The sequence below is a fragment of the Propithecus coquereli genome, unplaced genomic scaffold (assembly GCF_000956105.1).
Source record: "Propithecus coquereli isolate 6110/MARCELLA unplaced genomic scaffold, Pcoq_1.0 Scaffold354, whole genome shotgun sequence".
Taxonomy (NCBI): Eukaryota; Metazoa; Chordata; class Mammalia; order Primates; family Indriidae; genus Propithecus; species Propithecus coquereli.
In genome coordinates this window covers 1,423,586-1,435,432 of record NW_012149219.1, presented here as the reverse complement: position 1 = coordinate 1,435,432, position 11,847 = coordinate 1,423,586, and the positions used below count along the sequence as shown (strand labels likewise).

The following is an 11,847-nucleotide window of genomic DNA, read 5'->3' as shown; positions in this document are numbered from 1 at the left end:
GACTCTCTATAACACATTCCAATATAATTTCCAATACCCTCAAACCTGTCAGAGAACTTGCTCCTTTTTTATCTCCTGGAAATGTCCCTCCCAAAACCCTCCTCCTTTGATACTGATTTTTTGACCTAGACTTTCTACTGTTGTCTTCTTGGGACTATCTTTGGTGTAATCCCAAGAATTCCCTTCTTTTCTATGGGTTGGATCCCCCATTCTACCTTCATCTTTCTTGGTTTATTCCCTTGTTTTGGTGGAGTATATCCTCCAGTAGCTTTCTCAGAAAATTACATGGAGGATAATTACGTTAAAAATCATGCATGTTTGAAATTGTAATATTTGGACTCAGTCTAGAATTTCAAATTAAAAACCATTTTCAAAATTTAGAAGACTTTGTTTCACTGGCTTCTCATTCTAATATTGATAGAGTGCTGTATTTACTACTGTTCATTTATCTGAAATCTGCACTCCTGGAAGTTTTTAGGATTTTCTCTTTAACCCATTGTTAAAATTTCACAATAATGGTATTTGTTCATACACTGAGCTGGACATTCACACAGCCTTTGCAATATCAAGATTCATATTCTTTGGTTCTGGGAAATTTTCTTCAAACATTCATTTGATAATTTCCTTCTATTTTCCATCTCCTCTCATTATGAAGTTCTTATTAGGAGCTTTCACTCTTCGATGGATCCCCTAGTCCTCTGTAATCTTCATCCCTTTCTGGATGCCCTTTCTCCACTTAAACTCTCCCCAGAAGTCATCTCTTCCAGTTTCAACAAATGATTACTGGAGGTTTCCTCTGGAGGCAATGGGGGGACATTTTCCTGGGTCATTATAAATTCCCAGATGCCCTGTGTTTTATGAAAGCCTCAGAACCCATGATAAAATGACTGCATTTGTGATGCACTTCTCTACTCTAGAGTGGCTTTAGGAACCCATGAGCTGTTTTAGGGAGACAGTTATGGGTTAAGGATGACCCTAAGAGTTCCAGCTAACTTCAGAACAGTTATAAGAAAAACAGATGAACGAATAAATTCCTATGTTCCTTTAAAGTGGGTCTGATCCAGGGTGGAAAATTATAAATGACCTCTTTCTAGAAGTTCATGAAATGAAAATCTGACTTACAACCTTAAGTTGTCATTGGACTTGAGTCTGCTCTTATGTCAAGCGAATGACATCAGCTCCAGGTCATCTGGGTGCTTCTGAACCACCCCAGGTAGAGGCTGGGGTATTTCGTGCAGAAGTGATAGATGCAGTTTCTTGTGAAGGCAGCTAACCTTCCTACTTTCAAATGCCAAAGGAAGTCAAAAGCCTGTGGAGGATAATAACTATCCTTTCTCTTCATGCTCAGCAATTTTATGGTCACTTGGAATTCTCGTCTCTCATTTTTGTTCCGTATACCTGAATGCACACAAATTCTCCGCCAGTATATGTCAAGTCTCAGTGCTTCTCTCCAATGTCCAACTTAAAAGAACAGGTTGATAGTTTGGGGCCAAAAATGAAGATGTCTCTGCTCAGCTTGAAGTAAAATGTGCCCGAGTCTAGCAGGACAAGGAGTCCCCAATGATGGTAGAAAGTGAAGTAATGGAAAAGGCTTTACATGTTTGTGTGGGCATGGCTTAGTTTTAAAAGGATGGGAGACAGAGGTAGACACTTCTAAACAAAGGCAAGGCAGTGAACAATTATCCTCAGAGGGCATGTTTAACGAGAAGAAAGAAGAAACAAATAAGAACAACAAAAACCCCCACAGCATTTAGATTGATACGCGTTTATCTTAACCCTTTAAAATGAATTCATAAGCCACTTTTCCAATGCTATATCAACACCTACATGGAGATTTCCACAATTAGATAACTGCATTCCAAACCCCATTTTTAAAATATTTATATCCACTAATGTACTCCAAGGATTTCTCAATCTCAAATATTCTCTAAGACTAGTACATTGAGGAAAAACTTGGAAAACTGCAGCACCATATAAACCGCTGAGGTGGTGCAAAACATTTAAATAAACAAAGACACATGTATATCAGCAAAAATCACAGGGAAAGGAAATTGTGGCATTATATAGAGAGCTGGGTGTTTGGTGGTTAAAACCATGGAATGTTCTATGTCTAGGGATAGAATTAGAGGTCAGATCTGGTACCAAGAAGCTGCAGGAAATGCACTAGCCTTGGGAGAATTTGGCCTCAGTTTGACTTTATAAAAGGGTAGGATTAACACTGTTGTCTTGGGTTGAAGGAATGATTACATATCACTTTCAAAGCTTATCAACTCTGAATATTAACAACGAAAGCAAATCATTTTATAGATTGATTAAAAGCTGTATGTATTTAGTGAAAGAATCTTTATGTGTGTACTATTCGGGACATGCCATTCTTACTATGAAGATATAAAATTCATTTGGAACTTCTGAAAAGGAGACAGAAATGTCCTATTCTAGACTAAATGTATTTAGACATTCTTAATATCCTAGTCTAAAATGTATTTTCACACATAGATTTCTATATGCTACCAAAGACTCTGAGGTAGAAACTTTTTATATTTTAAGGAACTGTCAGTTATACCTAAAATCTGCAAGGCATCAAAATTACAAAAGTGCACACGATGTTGGTCTGATGGCTAAAATGACTATGTGGAGTCTAACTATTGATTTTCCTTTGGACGATCCCGATTTCTTTTTCTACATATGTGCATGTATGTATATGTGTGTATGCATATATATATATGTATACCTTTTAAATCAGCTATTAGAAAGAGGGATCCATATATACCTCATAAACTATATTTCCTCACTGGAGAACAATTAAAAGCTGAACAAAAACCTTACAGATTTAAAAAAAAATAATCATGCAGTGACAAATGGATAAATCAGTAGGAACTATGCCTTGGATTCAAATAAAATTTAAAGATCAAGTACGTCAAAATGTGAAATTCACATGAAATGCTTTAATGGTGGAATGAACTTTGCGATTTAAAGAACATGTAAACAGATTCTCTTACTGTGAAAGCAGTTCATTCACATTAACAGCCATCTACTATACATTTAAACAGCTCTTTAATTTAAAGATATTCAAGAAATATTTGCAACATGACCCTAGAGAAGCACTCAGATGGATGTTGATGATTTATCATAGGTGTATAATCTGCATTTCCAACGATCTAATAGCCAGTGGAGCCAGAGGTGGGACAAAGGCAGGGCCTGGCCAGTTCCCTTCTCTCTACCAAAGGAGCGGGACATCTGTACCCAGAGAGAAAGTGGTAAGCAGAGCTGTGGCTTCGGCAATTCCTCCGCCTGTATGGAGCACAGGGGTGTGTGTGCTTCCCTGTCTACGACGAACAATCCCCTACAGACCCAGGAGGGCTCTGCAGCCACGAAGTGCGGCAGGGCTCTGGGAAGGAACGTGGCTCCGGAAGTCCATCCAACCTCACAGTTCCTCCTTGCAGGTATTCAGAGAAGAGGGATCCCTGGTCACTTTATCTTATGTAAGAAGATACGCGGGAAAAAATCTATGTAGGAAAAAACAGCTTATGAAATTTGTTATTTTTCAATAAGATCTATTGATCTTCAAAAAATAGGATGAAAAACAAAGCTGGTCTGGGTTATAAACTATACTCTTACCATGTGTATTTTAAATCCCTTCTGGTGCTTTTAAAAAAAATACAAATTCTCAGGCTTCACTCCTGCAGATTGCAGTTAGGTAAGTTGGAGAGGAGCCTAGGAACCTGTAATTTTATAAAGCCCCCCAAATGCTCTTAATAATCAAGCCATTTTTATTTCAGATTTGATGCTGTTTTGGAAAATTTCCTTGGGATAACATGACTTACCAAATCACAACCTTCAAATTTTATTTCGATTTTGAAATTTGAACTCCTACATATACTTGCTCCTCTAGCAACGTAATAACTCACTGATTTACCGTCCCTCACTTCAGTTAAAATTAACAAATATAAGATATTAACTTGCTGTGCCTTCCATACAAGTGATTACTCTGTTTCAGTCGTAAAAAACTTGAGAATGCAGAACAAGGTTTTCCCTTTCTCAGCACTTAGTAAAGATCTTGCTCCCTCAAAATGTAGTGATTTTTACTGATTTGATACGCTCATCAGATTCTTTACCCATTCGCTAATAAGTCAGAAAAAGTTATCTGGTTTCTGATAAGAAGTGTTTATTCATATGACTCAAAAAAGCAGGAAAAATGGTATTTCTAAACATACAACACATGATCCCTAGATCATGATTCTGGTGTGAAGGATTTAAAATTTAAATTTTACAGGTAGCATGATAAATGCACAGGTGTATCTAGTAAATTCCATATGTGATAAAAAGGTAAAAAGAATTCTGTCGCTTCCCTCTTTAGCTTAGGTCACGAACAGTATACTAGACTTGTCTGTACCTTTGCCGACCTTCTACGAGATGGAAAGCTCCCCTTGAGGAAGTATTCTGCGATGTTCTGATTTGTACAGTGCCCAGCACAGTGGCAAGTCCACGCCAGTATTGTCCCCATCACCATCACGGTTACTAACATTTAAGAATATTAATAGTTCCAAGCATTTTACATACACTAATGTGCTTAATCCCCCATTGGAGTCCTATGAGTTATGTGCTATTATTATCTTCATTTTATAAGTGGAGAAACTGAGGCACAGCTTAATAGGCTCGCCCAGCATTTCACAGCTAGGAAGTGGCGGTGCTGGTGTCTGGACCTAGAAAGTCTGGTTCCTGAGTTGATATTCTGAAATTATGCTCCAAGGGACATCATTTACATGGCATACCAAAGACGTTGTGCAAATGGGGCCCCTGTGAGCACCGCCTGGAGTGCCCTTTGTAATCGCTGGACCCCGTGCAGTGGTGCTTACTTACCAGGACGGGTTTGCTGACACGTCAAGGTACTTGTGCTTGGATGACAGGCAAGGCACTCTAATTTTCTGTTTCAACTTTGTCTCTAACTCAGTTTTTGATTCTAATTCTAGGAATGTCACACAGTTATTTCCTGGCTTTATATGCTCAAAAGTAGTCCTGGAAATCTCCTTCCTGCGATTCTTGAGCAAAGCTGTCAAAGGACACAACGTTTTCACATTTTCCGAGTTTTAGTTTCGATCTTGGTTTGTGCCAGCTTCAGACAAGCACTCCTTCCATAATTCTAGAAGTTTCGTTAACCCTGACTGCACACTGGAGGAGATCGACCTTGCCTCAATTTTGATTTACGAGTTTACTTCCAATTACACGGCAACCACCTCCCCCACCCCCACACGCACACTCCTCCTTCAGGTGAAAGTTCTAAGGATTTAGAAGCTATCATTGCAAAATGCAACTCCGCACTGTGTTATGATTTTCAAACAGGTGACTGTAATGGCTCGTTTTAAAAGAAATCAGATTTTTAAGGAAGTATTGAGAAACTTTTTCTGTACTTGGTTCTTCTCGGGTAAGAGCAGAACCTGCAGAACCGCTGAGTCTTGAGCAAGCCCTTCGTGTGGGAGGCTCTGGCACAGCATCTGGGCTTTCTTGCAGCTGGAATGGCAGGGGGCACATGGAGGCAGGAGCGTGCGTCTCCTTCCGATCAGAAGGGCCCCCTAATTCTCCCCGGAGCCAGCGACCCACTGAATCTCCGGGAGAAAGCCTTCCTTCCCTCGGCACACTGGGAGTCTGGGAGTCCTCCAAGTGAGTGTCCCCTGAATGTCAAACAGGACCAAGCACTATGAAGTTCTGTTTTGCCAGCGCCTTCCTTGCAACCAGATCCCACTTTCTGGTTTTGGCACCGCGTACCGTCGGCGAGTACAAGACAGCTTTGTTGACACCTACACTGGGGGTGTGAACTGCAGGCTATGACACATCGGTGGCAACACAAACCTGCATTTTGCTTGCTTCAAAATAGGCCTCTTACTTACAGGAAGTAGCCATGTGAATTCAGTAATGCAGGAAGCTGGATACAAATAACTTAGAAATCTCCAGATTTACTTCTGTCAAATGTATGGTTGTTCTGGGCCTGGTCAATACTTTATAAGCCAGCAAGGAGGCATTTCAATCACCATTACTGATTTTTAAGTACAAACTCTCAAAACCTACTCCTCTCAATCCCTAGGATATCCCGTAGGTCAAAGGCCAGTGCAGGCAGCATCTGGAGCCAGGGTGGCCAGCCGCACACTTCCCTCTGGCAGAGGAGTCTGCTGTTCCCTCTTTCTTCCCCTCAAAGTTTAGACAGTTAAAAACAGGTTCTCTTTAAAATGTCAACGTTATCACAGATAAGTGAAAAAAGTGCGTGGCCTTGCTATGCCGGGGCAGACGGTGCGTGTCTGCGAGGGCCAAGCTTCGGCAGCCCAGCCCTCTGGGGAAGGTAAGGCGGCACACACGAACCCAGCCACTTCCTTCAGTCTAGTTTTCGTTTTCAAATTGTTGTACCTCTGATGGGAGTGTTTTTTAAATAGGAAAGCTGTAATCAAGATATACTTTTAAGGCTGAAGTTCTTCATTATTATCGAAATAGCCTAAAGAAGGCAAGAAAATACGGCTCTGGTTCTCCCTCCTTGCTTTCTGGTCACATCTGGAATAAGAGAAGTCGTGAGACCCTAAGAGGAAAAGGAGAAGGCAGGCAAAGCAGGAACACCGAGAGCAACTGGCTGGGGAGCTGGGGGGAGGGAGAATGCACCAGAGAGCCAGGCCAGAGAAGAGGGTTCTTGGACGTATGTGCATGCGAGCCGCTTAATGCTCTACCATTATTAACGCGCGCTGTTGATTTCAGGGTTGTATCCTACCAAACAAACTCCACGTACTTCACTCCTGGATACACTGATTTGGGGACTTTCTCTTTGAACAGACAAGAAAACCCAACGACTACTTCAAATACTTCCCCACACATTTATATGCGTCGGGAGATGTATTTGGATAACAAACTCTCCATCCAAGGAATAAGCTAGTAAGTCATTCGTACATTAGTGTCTCTTTTATTTCTTCTAAATAAAAACCACAGCCAGCTGAGATGGGCTCAGCCATTCAGAGCTTTGCAGCGGGGAGGAGAGCAGGAGGCTGAGGGGCAAGGAGAAGGATCAAGGACTCCCCCGCCAGGGGCCCTCCTCCCTCCCACCTTGACCAGGGCTGCCTGAGGGTGCCCCTGTGGAGGCTGGCCTCCGACACCGTTCCTTCTCGACAACGAGGTCCCCTGAAATAAAGTCTAGGTTTTCAAGGTAAATAAAGTCTAGTTTAAGTAACGTGCTATATGGAAATAAAGAGGCTTCTGATTCTGAGAACTCTGTGTGAATCCTAGCAACGCCAGGTACAGAGAGTATTGATACTGGTGAATTCCTAAAACTCTCTAAGTCTCAGTTTACTCGGACTGTAAAAAGTGGATGATAATACCAACCCTTCTTAGGAGGGCTAGGCATCTGTACCTATAAAGGGCCAACACAGTGCTCTTACGGTGCCTGCTAAGGTTCATTTCTTTGTGCCACTGCAAAATAAGCATCAACTCTTCGGAACCCGGGTGAAGCAGGCACAGCACATAAACAGCTGCAAGGAGCAGATGATTTTGCATCCGAATGCACGGGCTTGGGTTTGGGCCTTCAGGAACACAGTCTCACCAAAAAGCTCAAGGTATTGGACCTTCCGGGAAGAACTGCTGGAGGAGGGAGCTCTGGTGACTGGTGACGTCCTACGGGTACGTCCCGGGTTCGGGCTGTGAACGAGACAGCTCTCTGCAGCCGGCAGCTGCCACTTCACCCTCGCTCCTGAAAAGCGATGCTCTGAGGACAGAATCTGCTTCCACGTGCTCCTTGGAACAGTTCAACCCTGACTATGAGAACCAGCGTGGTTAGAATAGCCTGCCCTGAGCTGCAAAATGTCCTCATTCTTTGAAACCAATGTTGAAATTACCTTTCAGGAATGGAGAAATATTCTTTCTGTGAGGAAGCAACGCCAGGTAGCCTTTGGGGTAGCGGGGCAAGTACACATTTCCAGTGTGTTCCTTTGAGTTTAAAAATGCAAGCTATGCTCTTTACAGGAATGAGAATAATGCCTTGCTGAGGAATACTAAGTATATAGATTTTGCTGTTGTTATTCGAGTTGCCAATCCTAGTAGCTATTCAGTAGATAAGTAATTAGTAACAGTTTCGTTGGACTGTGACTATCGGAGATTCATAGCCTTCGAGTAGAACTGCAATACAGCAGTAAAGGTTTATAGCTGCATAAAGCTGTCCAGCTGGAGTGGAAGCAACCCGCATTTTCCATGCAAAACCCACTCACATGATGCATTCCCCGCCCCACCTTGCTCCTCCCAAGAGGCAGGGCAAATGAAGCAGATGTTTGCACGGGAATTTTCCCAGGGCTTAATTCAAGAAGCTGAAATAGTGAGCACACCTGAGCAAATGAGGCCTGGCTCTGGCGGGTGGCCCTGGGCAGAAACCCCACATTTCTCTAAGACTATGGTTTACGAACTCAGAGAACCACAGAGAGGAGGAAAGAAAGGCATTTTCAGCCTTTAAAGTTGGAATCCTATCCACTTGCTATAGTTATGTTTAACTTTATCAGCTTTCATGAGGGGACAATGAAGAGCTATAGTAATGTTGAGCTTGTCAAAGTCTGCAATACGTTTTTATACTAATATATCTCAGAGAAGACACCCCATCCCCCGTCATCCCTCCCACACACGACACCGGATACTATATGCTGAAATGGGCGCTGACCTTAAAAAGCAGTGTCTCTGGCAATGCCAACAGCAAGCTGTGGAGTTGGATATTTAAGCAAATTATGTTTAAAAAGGCCATCTTTGCCTAAACAGAAAAACTGAGATAGAGTACCGCATAAGGAGAGTAAGAAACAAAATGCTGAAACAGTTTCAGGAGATTATTTCAATGCAAAATAAAATCTGCTTTCTAAAATATTCAAGCAAAGGTATAACTTACCACTTCAGAATTTAAATGGCACATAGGTTAATACTATCTTAATGACATGCAAATATGCAGATACCAATTAGCCCCAAGCCTGGTATATGGTCGGTACTCAATAGATGTTACTTGAACTGAAGGACAAGACAGCATTCTGTGAGATCAAAAAGAAAAAAAGAAAGTTTCTGCAAAGCAAGCATTTTCTCTAATAGGCATATCTCAAACTAATAGGCAGGAAGTATATTTAAAAAAATGTTTTTGCTTTAGGTCTAAAAGATTTTCCTTTCCAACTATAAAACAGCTGAAATCATGTATCCTCAGCCCAACATAATTTCACGCCTAATTTATGGAAATAGAATACCAAAGGCCCCTGGAACGGAGAGGGCAGGCAGGAGGGAAAGGATAGTGTGACTTTAACACAGGGACCTGCTCCGTTGTTGTTTGGCAGGAGAGGCCTGGGCGAGTCTGCCCTACAGGGCGGCAGAGTGAGCTTCCAGCAAAAACATGTGTCATGAGGGGAGGAGGGGGCGCTCTGTTGAATGAACTTACTGTTACCTTTTTCCCCCCTAACGTAAGTCTTCTTTTTCCTGATACTGTCTGAATTTGAAACATCTAATTTAATCCATTGGAGGGCCAGCCTTCCTTTTATTTCCTGTCTGTACTGAAGCAGTCGCCTGTTTCAATTACGACTTTCTCCAGCTCCTGCAGCTCTCTTGCTCCAGCTGGCTCGCAGCGCACTTCCTTGGAAGGTAAAATGCACTAACTGTGCTGATCGGAGACTGATAGCCGGAGAGCCACAATATTTAATGGCTGCACTGATAAGGGGGTTTAAAAAAATCCATTTTTGAGCCTAAACAAAAGGATATTATGTAGCTGTAGGTTCAATTAAGATCTAGTTAAATTCTTTTTTCCCATAACGTGGAACCTCGTGCAGGCAGCCGACATAATTCATAGTGTTATGGCAAATTTCATCGGCACTGTATGTTTGAGAAATGTTACCCTCCCGCTTTTCAGTTAGTTACTGCTGATTTGGGACCAGCTTGGTGCAATTATTTCAAAGAACAGAACTGTGGGATTGATACGGCATTCTTGCAAAACCTTGGCTGGCTAAAAATAAGACTGTTTTGTAGTTGAGAAGGCAAAAAAAGGTCTCTGGGCTGTAAACACCAGTCAATGTATTTCTTTTCTGCTTTATGAAAAACCACAATTTTTTTTTCCTTTTTCCATCTCTCCTTACTCATAGTGTAGTTTAATTACAGTTTAATCTCTTTCAGTGAGCAGCCTTTGAGACCTTATTGTTCAACCACAGTATTATCAAGGCTACAGCTACAGTTTATGGCAAAGTGTTGAGGCTCCATTTAGAAAGACCAAAATGCTCCCTCCCAGCCCTAAATAAATAAATAATAAATAAATAAATACATAATAAATAAATAAATAAAATAGTTACTTTATTACTAACTCACATTACAAATTTTTATTAGGCCCTAGAGATGCCAGGCCAATAATTAAAGAAATACCTGAGAGGTGTTGATCAACACTCACCCTGTTTAACTCTGCTGGGTCAATAAATCTGCAGGAAAACTTTTAAGTTAACAAGATTGTTTGGGCCTCCAGTTGCTGAAAGTATTTGGTTACACCGAGGGGAAATGAGGTGGGAGAGAGTGGAGGAGAGGTTCAGAGGTAAAAACGAACTCTCCACATGCCTTCGGCACAGGAAATGGACAGTAGAGAGTTCGCTGCCATTGAAGGGGTGAATAAGGTCAGCAAATAATTTTTGCTGCTTTAAGCCCACAGGTGTAATTTAGTGTCTCTGAGTTTTAGTGCACATTTTGAAAGAGCTGCTAAAATCCTGGGTGTTTCAATGAAAGGAAAGGTAAAAGTTGACTGTTTACCAGGAGAAGAAAACATTATAAGCATAAGGTGATGACCTAAGCTCAAGATGGAACTTCAACCATTACTTTGTCGGTTGTTTCCTCTACCGTCTTCATCCTTTGAATGCTTTATGGCGAATGTGGTTTACAGATGCGTTTGTTCTAAAGAAGCAAGAACAGTAAAAACCCTCATGCAGTTTGCCAGTGCTCGGCTGCTACGCGGACAGCTAAACCTTTCGTACACGAACTGGGCTGTCAGAGAAGCCTCTGGAACCCGCGCGCTTCCCTTCAGTCCGAAACCGTGGCTGGCAACACCGGGCACACCCGGGCGCCCCGCCACCGTCTCCGAGGCTCGTCCCCACCACTGGTAACTGTGGCCTCTGCCACCTCCACTGCCACCGCCACTCTGCTTTTCTCTCCATTGCTCAGATTCTGGGTACGAACCACTGGCTTTCTGCTGATTTTGCCGGGGAGTCAGAACTGCAGCGCATGCTGGTCCTCGGCTGATCACGCCACGCCGACAGGCTCCCCTCATACCACAGGACACTTACATCTCGTATTTATCGTGGATTGTATGTATTTTCATTTCAAATGTAGAACTTCATTATAGACTAGCCTTTATGGAAAGAAAGAACCCCGGAAACAGAAAATTCTAAAAACTTACTAAACTCACTTTGAATCCTTATCAACAGAAATGTGTTTGTTCTATTTTGTGTTTTCTAAAAATCTTTAGCATCCTACACCCATTTCAATGGTAGCCAAACTATTTTATATTTTCTAGGCTAAAGTCATCTCTGCCACACTTTAAGGCACAGAACCCTAGGATCTCAATGGGATATTTTTCCAAGCGCTTCAAAAGAATCAAAGCCTTTGTCTGAGGAAAAACATTGGTCTGCAGGTATTGCTATTTCAAAAATAGAACCATGAATACCACCCAACTTTAAGAATCAGCCAATGGTTCTCCCTTTGAGTTGATAGACACTGTTCAGTTTGTATACAAGTTGTCACATTTAGGACAAAGAAATCTCATTGTTCAAGCACATCAGCTTTCTGAATTACTGTAGCCAATCTTCTAAAGAAGGCGAGTGGCTTTCTATTTAAAGA

The 11,847-nt window shown here is 41.9% G+C and overlaps 1 protein-coding gene across 1 annotated transcript in view; it reads right to left on the bottom strand.

Annotated features, from left to right (window-relative positions):
* Window positions 1-11,847, bottom strand: part of GMDS (GDP-mannose 4,6-dehydratase) — a 529,674-nt gene that overhangs the window by 59,578 nt on the left and 458,249 nt on the right. The window lies entirely within an intron of this gene.